Raw genomic sequence first — 16,106 nt, forward strand, 5'->3', positions numbered from 1 at the left:
GGACAATAACAGCAGCAGGCTGACAAGATGGAGAAGAGGAAGAGTTTGGGATGTGCGATCGCTCAGGCACCTCGTCCGGCTGCTGAGGGGACACACGGGCTCGTTTGCTCTCGGTGGGGGCTGATGGAGGGGAGAGCAAGCCCGTGGGAGAGGAGAGGCTAGCAGCCACGCGCTTCCTATTGACAGACGGGCGGACAGTGACCGATCCGCGGGCAGGAGGGGGGATCGGTGAGGACACGGTGTGGGGAAACGGAGAGGCCAACGGAGCGAAGAAGTTTGAGAGTGTGATTGATTCGTCGGCGATACTGGACGGGTCGTAGAATGGAAGTGGGGGCAACTTTGTGTGCTGTTTATGCTTTTTGCGACCCTTAACGATCATTGCCCAGGAGGGAGGACCGTCATCGGCATGGCTTGGACCAGGCGCTGGCTCGAGGTGCCATAGCCGGGAGCTTAGTTCCGTCTGTCGCTGGAGAAGGTCTTCGATGAGCCGTTCAATGGACTGCAATTCAGCTTTCAGCCCGGTGATCTCCTGGTGATCTCCACCGATAAGGCCATCACAGCTGCAACAGATGGACAAGACACAGGCAACAGAGAGAGGAAGAACCACCGGGAGCCGCTCGGGATTTTACCTGCCGCAGCGCCCGCTGCGGTGATGTGATTGAGACCAGTCCCGGGAGGGGAGGCAGAGCGGGGTGTAGTAGAAAACTTACCACAATAGGAAGTAACTGACTGAACCCTATGTTGGAACATAAGGTGAATACAGGCATCAGGTTATTTAAAAGGTTGCAAAGTATTGTGTGTATCCATAGATTAGTCTTTTTGCAGAGGATGCTGTAGTGTAATGACAATTCTAATGATGGATTCTGTCCCCTAGGTGACACACAGTATTGGAAAATATGACTTTCCAAATGAAGTCAATATTCTATTCTATTCCCAACAAATTCAAACTACCAAGGGGAGGCGACAAGAAAGTCACGTGACTGTTCAGCTCTATATCTGTCCTATATTAGTTCATCAAAGTTGAAAGCATATTGTTAAATTAGCAATCTTCTTTCTTTCTTTCTTTCTTTATGGCACACAGCCATCTCTGCTTACTATTAAATGGTCAATCTCCAGTCTAATCCGAAATACTCTACTTATTATTAAACCCAACTGGAACCTTGTTTTTATTTATATACAATAAAAAGCTCTTAATAGCAAAGCATAACAGTAAATCAGTGTTTACTGTTGTAAACACATTGACCTGTGTGTGTGTGTGTGTGTGTGTGTGTGTGTGTGTGTGTGTGTGTGTGTGTGTGTGTGTGTGTGTGTGTGTGTGTGTGTGTGTGTGTGTGTGTGTGTGTGAGATAAATGTTGCCAGTGTGTGGCAGCAAGTCAAGTGATGTCAAGTTTATTTGTATAGCAATAATTCACAAGCATGTCTCAAAGGACTTCACAGAAAATATGTCTAACTAAATCTAGCTGACACAACTTAGTAGTAATAATAACAAGATTGAACAATCATATGATCATATAAGCAACTGGACATACAGTAATACTGTAGATTCTATTAGAGTATTATATCCAGTTGCTGCCACGCCCTGGCAACATTTCTTTTAGACAATATATGTATTGAGTTTCACACTTTTTCTTCCCACATAAAGGATACAGGGCAATCAGTACAAACAGCAACAATGTCAAAGAATTGAGCAGATTCATATTGGGATTAATCATCAAATTATTATTTATTTGGTCATAGAATGGATGAACCAAATGAGGGACAGGAGTGGCAGATCCTGTCAGTCATCACAGCAAATCCAAAGTGAGCGAAGTCCCACTGTACATGTAACCTTGTCTTTTTAATTGCAGGGAAATACCGTAATGCATTATTTTTTGATAGTATATGCTCTTAACATCTTTTGAGTAAAGAGTGCAAAACAATCGTGGTAAATTAAGTTGTTTGATGATTTTATTTTTTATTGAAGGGATGAGCATGCAGCAATTTTGAAATTAATATCTAATTTGTACATTTTAAACATTTTGCATAAACACATGACACATGCTGTTCAAATTTATCATAGACCTAAGCTAATTCATATATAGTATGAGTACATACATTTGAAAGCCAATGTTTATGCTAGTATGAGCTACATATGAATTCATCAACTCATCAAAGAAACTGGGAGTTGCACTCAAACATCCATTGTAATTTCTGAATCTAACAGGTGCAAAGGTACATAATGGTTTTGGGCAATCTTCAGTGTCTTATTTCTAAGACATGAATGGCCCTTATATCACATTTTACAAAGTGATGCAGTATTATATTTGCATTCAGTTAAGGCAAACATCATCCATATAGGTGTCACTATGTTTAAGCCTACAGTGTATGCATTCTAAATGTATTCCCTTTTCAATACAAAAAATAACCCTATAGAACAGCCCAAGCAACAACACAAACACTAAAAACATTAAAAATGGAAATATTAGATGATATGAGGTCACACATGCAAAGCATCATCCGGTTTAGGTCGTTCATATAGCATGTGAGGCATGACACTATCAAATTTACAGTATACCTGCCATAAATGCCAATATTTTGCAATTGTAATCAAAGAAATGTAGTTCTTCATTTAAGCCTTCATTTATTATTATACGCAATACAAATTAGAATTTACGAAACAAAAAATATATTTGTATTGTAGTAGTTTGAGGACTAAGTTTCTGCTCCTGGTATATATTTTTTTAGATATTTTACAGTATGTTTGAATTGAAAAAAAAAAATTCTAGGGGCCAAGGCTTCTTTCTATAAGACAGTCTGTCCATATGTCTATATCTGTATGTCTGTGTGTATGTCTGTATGTATGTATGTATGTATGTATGTCCATATGTATGTCCTCAAGAAAGAAAGAAAGAAAGAAAGAGGCCAGGTCGCCAAATAAAAGTGGCTATGTCGGCGATGATGTCATACAGTTATATGTTCGCACGAAAGAAAGTGGCCAGGTCGCTGATGATGTCACACCGATGACCCCAAACAATTGTGATGTCATCGGTAATGATGTCATCAGTGATAATGTCATCAGTTATGTCACTCGAGCAATTGTGACTCAGGAGGTAGAGCGGGTCGTCCACTAATCAGAAGGTCGGTGGTTGAGGGGGCATGGTGGCTCAGTGGTAGAGCTGTCACCTCACAGCTAGAAGGTCCTGGGTTCGATTCTCACCTGGGACGCTGTGAGCACTGAAGGAATGCGTGCACGTCCGCATGTCCTCGAGTGCCCACCGCCCGGGTGGGGTCGTCAAAAGGGGTTTCTGTGTAGAGTTTGCATGTTCTCCCCATGCCCCCTGGGGGTTTCCTTCATATAGGAACCCCTCACCAAAAACATGCAATATCCTGGTTGCTAATGTGGTTCCTCCTCTGGTCGTTAAGGGCGTCTGTTCGGAGGGAGGGGAACTGGTTGGAATAGCGTGATCCTCCCACGTGCTATGTCCTACCGGTGAAGCTTCCCCTGTCAGGTGAAAAGAAGCGGCTGGCTAACTGCCCATGTCTCGGAGAAGGCATGGAGCCAGTTTCGGCTCTCCCCAGATCGGCAGAGGGTGGAGTAGCAACCAGGATAAATAAATTAAATTAGCACTAATGGGGGATAAAAATTGGATAAAAAATCGGGGGGGGGGGGTTAAGAAAAAAAAAAGAAGGTCGGTGGTTCGATCCCCGGCTCCTCCAGTCCGCATGTCGAAGTGTCCTTGGGCAAGACATTGAACCCCAAATTGCCCCCGATGGCTGTGCCAGCACCCTGCATGGCAGCTGGCCGCCTTCAGTGTGTGAATGGGTGAATGTAGGCACATTGTAAAGCGCTTTGGATAAAAGCGATATATAAATGCAGTCTATTTACCATTTACCATGATGTCATCAGTGCTGATGTCACCAGTGATGTCACTCAAGCAATTCTGAGAGGTTTTACCAATGTACATCATGGTAGGAGACTGGTTGTAAAAGTTATGATCGTGGCAATGACAATCTGTTAAAAGTGTGGTCACCACTACTAGATTATCTTCCTGCCAATATTTCTCGCATACTCAGAAAGGGCCACCTCTCTCGAATGGAAACCCCTATACAATCTAGAAGCCAGACAGACTAAAAGGCTCAATGGCCAATTTAAATCTAAACTCAGGCTGAAGAACTGGAGTTTTTTTGTTTAGCTCTTTTTGATGTATCATCTATGATGTCATGTATTATTGTTATTTTTATTTGCTTACTTTATGTTCTCCCCCCATTTGTTTATTTTCTGTGGGTTGGGTGTTCGGGAGGGTGGGGGTAAATGTTCAATCTGTTATATTCTTACACCTTGTACTGTCAACTCAAATTCAATAAAAATGGACTTAAACAAAGAAGTTATGATCGTGATTGGATTTTCACTGTGGTTCCAACTTCCCATCTTGAAGCAAGAAAGATACTGGTATTTAGGGTTGCTGTCTTTGAATCTTGAATGACATGATAAACAGTTGAATCTTGAATGACATGATAAACAGTTGCACTCAGTTATAAAGTCTCCCATTGTTTCCATGTGGTTTCAAGGAAAAACAAATGGGGAAAACACCAAAACCAGCCAAGACAATTCTCTGAGGGGAATTTCACATTGTGCAAGTATAGCTGTTACCAACACTCCTAGCCAGACCTTCAAATCCACCCACTGATATCAGGCTATCCTAGATATGAATACATGTATACAAAAATGGATATGAAAGGTATTTGAGGTGCACACAGAAATGAGAGTTTAAATTCAGAGTTCTTCTTTGTCTTCTGGTTTCTTAACGCTCTCTTCCTTGTGGAAGACCTTTCCATCTGCCTTTATTCTCCAACTCAGTTTGACGTCCTCAGACATCCCCTTCTTCCTCAGTTCCGTCTTCATCTGTGCCAAATATCGTACACTTAACTGATAATGCTGTATGTCCTTTGTTACACTAAAATCAATTAATTTCATAGAAGGTAACACTGTTACAGCATGCACTCATTGATTGTCAGACTTCACTCACTGTGAGCAACAATATCCAATTTCTTGAGTCCTCTGGATTGGCTTTCATTTTTTTACATTATAGCCAAAACACAGAGGGAACGTGGGACTCACCTGCTGTAAAACCTCCTTCTGTATCGCTGGATCATCCATGTTCACATGCGTGCTCATCCTCACTCTCACCACCTTCAGCATCTGAGCAGCAGCTGAGGAACAAGCAGAGATTGGGGGCAGGTTCACAGACATGGCTTAAGACTATAATTAATACTAATACTTAAGACTAATTATGTGCTGGAAATGAGTTTAATTCAGAAGAACTAGGCTAGTCAACGTCCATGTCCATGTCTATGTCCAAGTCTAAAAAAAATTATTTTCTATCTCAATTGGACTTAAAGGTGCTTAAATAAAAAAAATATACTGGCAATTCAAAATTAACTACTGTAAAATCTAGTAGTTCGTAGATGGATTTTGATAGATAGATAGATAGATAGATAGATAGATAGATAGATAGATAGATAGATAGATAGATGATACTCCTAAGTGTTTAAGTCTTACAGTGGCAGATGAAGGGCAGTCTTTCTCCACATTCCCTGTCTTCATAACCTGTAGAATCTGGCAGTAGACCTGTGCATTTGCCACGTTTTGTGGCAGCTCTTGACATCCACTTTCTGAGGCTGGAGTCACTCTGATCTGACCATTCCCATGTGTCTTTGCAGAGGCCAATCCACACATCTTGACCATTGGCAATCGTCTTGACTTCCTCATAGTCTGTCTCGTGCCTCATGCTGGCCAGGTCGATGTGGTTCTCCCTGCAGAATGCCCGAGCTTCATCCCAATTCATCCGTTTTTCAATGCGCACATATTTCATTTGTGTCTTGCCTAAAATTTCAGAGATTTGTGATTAATTTCACTCTTCATGACTGCCAGAGCCAATGGATAATAAACTCACATGTAAATTTGGATGACGTAAGACAGCAACGCTCCCCCTCTATAAAATCCTCTCAGGTCTGTCCCTCCAATCTTCTCATAGATAATTTGTGTTGTGTTTATTGGTCACTGTTTTCATTCCAACCAATCTTTCACTGAGCATCAGTGGCCACTAGTCATTAGCATGCTAGGTATTAGATCATTGAAAGCTAAGAGGGAGGCATGTTTGGGTTTGGCCCATGAACCTTCGCTCAGCCCCACAGGATCAAAGTAGCTATTGCGCACACTGTGGATGCAGTTGTTTTACCAAGAGCTTCGGGCTTAGTTGTGACCTTGTTGGTAACAAGCAGTTTAAAAGCACTATCTCTGATGGCCAGGAAAAAATGAAATGTTACAGATGTACGGTTGTATGAATCATGGATCACAGAGTACAGAGGACTCCTCTGTCTGCACAGACAGACCCCAGGATGACGGGGTCTCATGTATGGGCGAGGGCATTGCTGCATTAAATCAACTATTTGAGTTCTAGTGTTACACCAGTCTTAGAGCAGAATGACTTACCAGTAAAGCAGATGGAGGGAAGATAGGTGCCCTTGCAGTTGGTAGGATACCACTTTCCGTCAGATTTCATTGCCGCACACCAATTTCCCCCACCCACCCCCCATTTTCTAAACTGTCTCTCTCCCTCCCCATAGAAATCTCTGTCTGAAAATGACCAGATCCACTTCACAATGCCTGTGTCCTGTAGTCCTATCCATGCTGTCTCTTTGTATTGGCGCTGAACACTTTTAGCAAGCCCTGTCAGTTCATCCATGTTGTCTATGGTGGCCAGGTCAATATGGTGTTTTCTGCAGTAGGTCTGTGCATCTTGCCAAGTCATTGGAGTATTCACAAAAATATAATAATGTGGCAGGCAGAAGCTGAGGGTATATAAGCCTGTAAAGAAAGGTCAAGACATTCTTAATATAGGCCTTTTGAACATAATTAGCAATATATAGACAGTATAGAATGCGCTACATAAGCATTGCTATATTAATGTACTGTAACAGAAAAAAGCATGGGAATTGGAAAATATCTGTACTGCACACAGCAGCATGATACATTGATAGGAACAAATTGTTAAAAGTTGTAGTCATCTACCTGGAATAAAGGAATGCATAAATAAAAGAGATAGAAAAAAGAAGGCACTGACCTGAGAGTAGTAGGATGAGAATAAGTCTATTTTCCATTGCTAGGTATTAATGGCATAGCCATAGACAACACTTATTTGAGTGGCCTGCAAGAATTATGATCATATTAATCTATATCATATCTGATATATTAAGCAAAACAAATGCAGGCATAGTGCTCTTTGAGTAACTTACATGTGGATGAAATGGGTGAATCCAATTTAGATCAAAGGTGAACTTCGCATCTGGCTTTCTCCTGACTAAAGTCTAGAGTGTCCTACTGTTGTCTTTTCCTTGTCTGAGGAAATATCCTCTTGCTCTTTGTTTTCAATCAAATGTATTTTAATGATATGCGCTGACATGCAAAACAGCTAAGCTCGGTTCACCCCCTACTTTACATGTCTTTGGGCCCGGTGCGGTGATGCACCAGGGGCCCTAGACTCGACTCAGTCGCCAGCACTATTTGCACGACTCATAGGCACGACTCCACACACGGTGTTGCTTTCCACACTCCAGTCCGGTAGGTGGCGATAATGCACCTCTAAGCTGGTCTTTCCACACTCCAGTCCGGTAGGTGGCGGTAATGCACCTCTAAGCTGGTTGCCACTTTTGACCTCGAAACCATCAGCTGTATCTGGCAACACTAGCTCATTGCAAACTCACCCTGGTGAGCTATGAACTCTTAAGAGTTCACCTTCTGAATTCTACACACTGTTCACACTGACAACAACACAGAGCATAACGAGTGAGACAGGTTGGAATTGAGCGAGTGAACAGCTGTTTATCTGACTGAGCTAGACTCAGATACTGACTAGACTCCTACATCATCTTATTTCTATCGGTGTTCAAACTACTGATGATATAAAAAAAAGAGCATCACGGGTGGTGCCTGAGGCAGGGATTAAACAAACAACCTTTGGACATCAGACAACAGCTACATGTTTATCTGAGTGAGCTACAGCCCACTTCCTCTTGCAATGCTTTCATATTGTAGCTTTAAACCTTGATCTGTGACTGTTGAGGTAGGTCTGACTAGAAGGAGATAAGATAGGAATATGAGTATGTGATTTGAAAAAGAAAGTTATGCTTCACAATTACAGTAGGAAGTTCTTTACTGGACTTAAGAACCTGAAAATGTGAGGAATATGAATCCCTGTAATTGTCATAAAAATAACCACAACTTTGAATAAAAGATACCAAATCATACCAGGTAAGCTCATGCAGGGTTTAAATGATGAGAACATGGGAAATCTCCTTTGGTTTCATTGTAAAAAATGAAAAGAAAAAAGACTATGGAAACTAGTTGTACAAGACGGTGTGTGATGTGTTTATACTATTATATTAGACTTTTACACTATTAACTATACTTCTATAACCATGTGTGTTGCTCTGCACAACCCTGGACATGCAGCATTTTCCTCAAAAGTGACACAATCGAGATCAACACTTTAAATCTAAAGGCAGTGTGTTCGTTGTTCACTGGTGACTTTTTAATTGTTTACTGATAATGGTTTATTCAAAGCACAGGTAAGCTCTTGCTTTCTGGACAAATGACAGAAGTCATTTCTCATTCGAGCAGAGGCAAATTCTCATTCTGGTTCACCTACTTTCAAACTCACTGTAATTGCTGTTTTAGCTAGATTAATTGTGTATGCAAATAAATTGTCATCACAGAGAGAGAGAGAGAGAGAGAGAGAGAGAGAGAGGGACAGACAGACAGACAGACAGGCAGCAGCTCACACAATCTGTATTAAGGGCAGTTTATAGTGCACCGATTTATGATGGTCACCACCGACTATAGAATATGATCACGGTGGCGACCATCATAAATCGCTGTAGCCTAGTGTAAACTCCCCTTTAACAATTTGAGATTAGAGACTATACACCAGGGATACTCAACTTGCTTTGCCCGGGGGCCACTTTTGCAAAAATGACAGGAGGCCAGAGGGGCCAGTTAATAAACAAACATTAATATTAATTTTTCTGTAGCAGATTGTAGGTTTTTGGGGTGTCAGCCGGAGTTTAGTCTCACAATTTTATGAACACAGGATAGTTACTTAGTTAGGTTAAAGTAAGTTACGGTAGTTAAGATACATACATTATACTGTAAGTGCCTGGGCGGGGAGCAGACGACCATATTTGACAATTGAGCTGGAGCTCAGTCAAACTTTATTTAACATTAGTTTTCATTGTGAATTAGAAAATGGTCGGGGGGCCACTCTGCACCCTACTGAGTACTGTCTCGAAGACTATTTAATCTCTTACGCAATGCATTTGAACAGACAAGATTACAAGGACAGCATGTTTTATGCAGCTGTGCCATCTGGTGGGCAGAATCAGCTACACCAATGATGAGTATTTTTTAATCTGCTATATCTGTACTCAAGTTGAGGGTATATTGAATTTAAATCATGTCTTCCATTCACAGGCCCTATAACTTTCAGTAGCCTACAGAAAGAAAGAAAGAAATTCATCTTATTTTGGCATAAACTTTAAACGCCCTAAAGGACCTTTTTTTTTTAGATTGAACACAGTCAGTCTTTTATTCACAATTACTGAAATGGAGCAGATCCTGAGATTGTTCCTTGATCCCAGATTATACATTCAGGTGGTGTCTCGTCATAAACCTGTGGTCAATGGTCATAGGGGAAATCCTCTCATTCTCCCCATTCAGCAGAGTTAGCATTTAGCTGCTAGCCCAGCCCAGGCAGACAGGATCGGGGATTCAACTCCCGCAGTAAACGCACTTCTGAACAGACGTCCATGTACCTGCTCTTGAATCCCCAATCCTGTATTGTTAGAGCCACAGCACCTTCTGCTGGTGAGTCAGCCCATTGAGATATATGGGATTTTCCAACCCACCTATCATTCATCCTACTAACGATACCGGAAGTAACGATTTGTGGGTGTTCCCACACAGACTCACTGTATATTGTCTTTGTTCTCTAAATTCTAGCCTTGGGAGCGATCAGGTTTTGTGTTCCCAAACAGAAATAGAAATACCTACAATCCTAGCCTAATGGGAATTCTGGTTTCAGTTTGTGTTTCCCTTTCAAATTTGAACACACACAATTTGAACAGACTCAAATATTACATTGAATCGCTGCGCTCCGCATACTACATAAGTGAGTCTGTGCCAGTTAACAGCCACTGCTGGTTTTGAAGGCGGGTTGAAATTGAATGAGTAACTCCCCTACTCCCCCTGTACCCTTTTCCGGCTCCTCACAACTCCAAGCCTATTCCCATGATGTCACAAGCATTTTCCTACCAATATGGCGCTACAATACACACAGCTCATTGGCTGTTTGTGTCACTTGACCTGTTAATCACCTGTTAATTGATTACAATCGCCTGTTATTTTCCTACCAAGATGGCCATGTGGTGATGGAACACAATACTATCAATAAACACCACTATAATCATAAAAGGAAGAAAATGGCATTGTCTTGCTACTAAGGAGCCCTAATTTAGTTCACATTGGGGCAATGGACCCCCATATGATGAGATTTGGTCTCTCAGATGCAAATCTGTTTTTTTTGTTTTTTTTATGTAGCCTAGATATGATTTTGTCCAGAATTCCATATATATTAGGTTGAGAGACAACAGAGAATCCTGGAATCCTCTCAAGGACCACTGGTGGTCACCGGACCCCACATTGAGAACCACTCAACCACTTCGATTGTGCAGAGAGAAGAGAGAGAGGAGGACTCTTCTGTGCCCCTTTTTCACTCATGCACCTAGTCTAGCAGATGTCAAACAGAAACAAAAAAAAGAGGTAAACTAAACTAAAGCAGCCTACAGCCTAAAATGTATTTTCCTGGTTCACTTTTGATGTGGAGGAGAACGCAGGTGAAATGACACTCACCTCCGACTTATAAGGTACTCAGCTGCTACAGCTGCACGTACGAGCTGCACTGACGCTCTGCCCGCCTGTCTGTGACAAGCGGCTTGTCCAGTCGTATGCAGCTGTTCGCGCAAACAGATGCGGGATTCAGACAATTTCAGACACTGATTGTGCAGAAAAGGGGGGGGCGCACACCAGCGATTTTTGTTTGTGTTTGTTTGTTGTTGTTTTGTGAGGGCTACAGAGCGCCCTAGCCAAACTGGCGCCCCAGGCAGGAGGCTGTTTCGCCTGTACTATAGGGTGAGCAGCCGGGGCCTGAGGAGGAGGGAGGGGGGAGACTGTTTGTACTACTCTGCGCTCGAGAGGAAAAAGCAGAGGTGCACTGCATTTGGACAAGAATCACGAACAAATCCCAAACGAAAATTTAAAACTGAGTTCATAGCGTTCTATAGGACAAGTTTGACAAGTTAAAGCAGCTACGAGCAACTTTTTCGATTGTTATTAAACAGTATAAATTTAATATCAATGCATCACATCTTACCTCTAATAGTCGACGATACCAACGCAGAGTAGTCTCGCTTGAACCCCGAGTGAATCGGCCAGTGTTAGTGTGTCTGTAGCCAGGGCAGATCAGGAATTGAAATTAAACGGTTTGCAGCAGCCACTTCGGCCATAACCACAAAATAACTTCCAAAAAACCTGTTAGAATATAACGAGAGATGTTCCCGCGAGTATGCGTGGCGTTCACATTGTTTATGTTATGTTGCTAGGCAGCGCAAACGGCGTAAAAAGGCAGCTGCGTTTCACTTCCTGGTTTCACTTCCGCGTTTCACTTCCGGGTTACCCGGTCCGGTCGCTCTAGAGAGCCCCCTGTTGGCGCGAGTTTAGACAGACTATAGACTTAATAATCACCTAAGGGAGCAATCTCAGATACACACGGCTTTGGTCTCGTCGACTATTAGAGGTAAGATGTGATGCATTGATATTAAATTTATACTGTTTAATAACAATCGAAAAAGTTGCTCGTAGCTGCTTTAATAACGTGTTTACCTCAATGCAGAAATCTCCCATTGTGATTACATTAGAGCGTGTTCAGAGCGTTCAGAGAGTGAGACAAGAGGAGACGGTTATTTCTTGGTTTTTACCATAGGTTTTTTCAAATAAGCAGCATGCCGTTTTGTCACATATCTGGGTGGGGGGGGGGGGGGGGGGGTAAGTCCCCCTTTAACAAAAGAGGAGGAGCAAGCTCCTCTGCCTCTATGGACGAGCCTCCCAACCAATCTGTGTCTGGTTACCCAATCACCCAGTTGCCCTCTGACAGTCTTACTGCATGTTTTTCTTGTTGCGTTTCCTGGAACCTTTGGGCGAAAGAAAAACAGAGTCAGCAGAAACTGTTGCCAAGTGGCTCCCTGCACACGTGGATCACCAAAATCAATACTTTTGGTGGGGGGTCACAGAACACCACAGAAAACCTTTGGGTTTTCAATATATATAGTGGACCGCAGACCCCCTAGGGGGGTCCAGGGGCATGCCCCCTAGGGAGAAAGTTTTGTACATTTCAAAGTAAAAATTGATCAATCTGGTGCACTTTGAGATCAAAATGAAGACGCAATAGATCTATGAAGAATTACACACATCACATTAAAGGGATAGTTCGGTTTGTTTGAAGTGGGGTCCTATCAGCTAGTAAGATACACTAACTTAATTAGGTACAGTGGTCTTGAAGCGGGGCGCAGCGTCGAACGAGATCCGGCACCCAGAGCAGCAGCCTCACCAGCTTTTTCTCTGTAAGTCCTGGGGGTCAACAACTAAAACGTAATTTAGCACCTAAAGCAACGCCCACCTAAACAAATCGATATCTGTGTACATGCACGCTCTATTTTGACAATTTTCAGCGCTTTACTTTTCCGCAAAACAGCAGTTTCATTCGGCACTGCTTTTTCTCCCAACCGTACAACTACCGTATTCCTCCGCTAAAAGCCTGCACAGAGCCGCAGCACTGGATTACTCCAGAGTTATTTGGGGGTATTTTATTTCTCTCGGTTTGTTAGTGAAGACACAACAAATAGAATACACGAACGAAAATATGAGTGATTTTGATAGCGACGATGATATGCCATTCACCTTGGTGACAAGAGGATACAATTATGAACCAGAGAGAATACAGAAGAGGAACTTTTGCAGAGAGTGAACAGGCAGAGAGATGCGCCTCCTGTCTAAATGCCTGGGTGCCCTGGCTGCAGACCTTTTTCACCATTCGCAGGATAAATTGTGGAAAACGTCCCAGACCAGAGAGGCCAGGTGACTTGTTGTCTCTTAAGTAAGTCAGTGTTATCTCTCTTCTAAGCCTTCCTGTTTTGTAAACCGCGGCTCTGTGCTTTGTGCAGGCTTTTAGCGGAGGAATACGGTAGTTGTACGGTTGGGAGAAAAAGCAGTGCCGAATGAAACTGCTGTTTGGCGGAAAAGTAAAGCGTTGAAAATTGTCAAAATAGAGCGTGCATGTACACGGATATCGATTTGTTTAGGTGGGCGTTGTTTTAGGTGGCTAAATTACGTTTTAGTTGTTGACCCCCATACTTACAGAGAAAAGGCTGATTTGGGTGCTGCTCTGAGTGCGCGGTCTCGTTCCACAATGCGCCCCGCTTCAAGACCACTGTACCTAATTAAGTTAGTGTATCGAACTAGCTGATAGGACCCCACTTCAAACAAACCGAACTATCCCTTTAATATCCTCTATACTGTTCTGTGGCTTTACAATGATGAAAAAATTATTTTCAGGGTAGACGGGTGACGAGGGAGGTGACGGTTACGGGTGATGGAATATTTGTATCCACAATGCCATGTGGCATGTAGCGAGAGTGTGCATGAGTGTGTATACGTGTGTGTGTGTACGTGTGTGTGTGTGTGTGTTTACACATGGGTGTGTGTGTTAATTCTCCCACCAGCCGAGAATCATCCAGTAAAAACCAGTCAACCGACCTTTTAACAACCAATGACGTCGTCAGTTCCCCTTTTCATTCTTGGAGAAATCCACTGGTGTGTGTTTGTGGCGGCGCCCGCAGTCGTCCCCGGTCAGCGTTTCGCCGTGTGTCCGCAGGCATCGGCTCGAGCGCTGATTACAGGCCCGGCACGCCGCGTCAGCCGCACGCTCTGCCGGTTCAGAGCTCCCACCAGGCTCGCCTCACCGCAACCTCGTCCAACACGGCTGGAGAGCCACCGACACGCGCTGACATCACCACATGTGGCTCTCATTTGCCAGGTCTCCCTGGGGGGAGCAGATAAGAGGATCTGGATTTGAGAGCAAGAAGGAAAACACAGTCTGCAAAGTCAAGGATAGCAGAGTGTGAGCGAGTTGGGGATTCTTCCTGGAATGCGTCAACATAGGATGGAATTATCAACGCTTTAAATCTCGCTGGTGTTTGAGCCCTTGGACATGGAGTATGGCGAGGGAGTGGGTAAAGGCCTTAACTCTCATGTAGGGTCAGTTCAGTACGACGGAGGGGAGTAATTGTGGGATCAAAAACTGTTTATTGTTCTCAGCCGTTCCAAACCATGCAGGCCATGGACACTGCCTGCAAAAGTGGAAAAAGGAGTCATACAAAAGTACAAAGGAAGTCCATTGGTTAAGGAGTGACAGACGGCACATTCCTCTTTTACCCTCCTTCAAACTGTCTCATCTAAACGTTGTTGGTCCAGACCTCCCGAAGCTCTGCTCCATAAACAAAACTGTCACACACACACACACACACACACATACACACACACACACACACACACACACACACACACACACACACACACACACACACACACACACACACACACACACACACACACACACACACACACACACACACACACACACACACACACACCCTCTAAATCAGGATGTTTCAAGGCAAAGTTTACATATACTCTATCATCCTGACACCATGGTCTAGGAGAGCAGACACACACTTTCTTTTGATTGAGATTTGTGATGGCTTCACAATTCAGCATAACCGCGCCATTTGTGTTTATGCTTGTCGTGTTTCGCTGAAGCGTGGCGACCTGGTGATGACGGGGAAGCTAAAGGCCTGTGCTTTTGTTTGCACAGTTTGACAGAGAAAGAGAGAGTCACTGTAAGGGAATGGAGAGAGAACGGAGCGGCGGTTTGGAAAATGTTTATGAGGTGTTTGCAAGTGTGAGTATGTGAATTAAAATTGCATGCAATTGCAAACACACACGTGCGCGCGCACACACACACACACTTAGGCTCATGGGAAAGATATCGCTGGCAGAGTTGCTGTGAAAGCGCATAGCTGAGCAGTGACCTCACCTGCTAGCCTGCGTGAGTAGACACCCACATTCACATAGTGTGGATCCTCTGTCTCTTTCCCCCTCCCCCCCTCTCTCTCTCTCTCATGCAAAGAGTGCTGTTTGTGAATGTTTTTTTATTATCACGTTTTTTTTTCTTTTCTTTTCAAATTGCAGTCGCCAGCTGCTTCTTTTCACCTGGCACTGAGGAGTTTCACCAGCAGGATATAGCGCTGGGAAGATCACGCTATTCACTGCAGTTCCCCTCCCCACTGAAGATGCACCCCGGCCCCCGACCGACCAGAGGAGGACCAGGACACATACCCTTAATCTGGCTTCCCAGTTGGGCCTGTATGGACACCTGACCAAGCCAGAGGGCTCGAACCTGCGACCCTCATGTTGGTAGGCAGGCAGGCTCAGTTGAATGCTAAGCGGGCCCCGGGGGCCCCTATATATATATATATATATATATATATATATATATATATATATATATATATATATATATATATTCACAGTGCACCTGAATATATACCTGAATATATATATTCACAGTGCACCTGAACGCAACATGCAAAATACCCGCTGAATAAGTGTCCAAATGTTCATGTCATTCTGGCCAATACTCCACTTCTGTTATAACATTTCAGTCTGGAATATGGAATATCTTTCAATAATCTTTATGACTAAAAGGCTAAAAGTAATCTCATGTGTAAGAAATGATTGTTCTACATTGAGGAAGTTTGAAGTAAAAATGTAAATAATTACGGTAACTCATTTGGTTCTGGATTTATTTAGCTTCAAGAGTGCATTTTTGTTCTTGTGTGACCCTTAACACAGGCTTTGAGAATCCCGGGCCACTTACGGGCCATATGCTTAAATACT

The sequence above is a fragment of the Poromitra crassiceps genome (assembly GCF_964638095.1).
Source record: "Poromitra crassiceps genome assembly, chromosome: 10".
Classification (NCBI taxonomy): Eukaryota; Metazoa; Chordata; class Actinopteri; order Beryciformes; family Melamphaidae; genus Poromitra; species Poromitra crassiceps.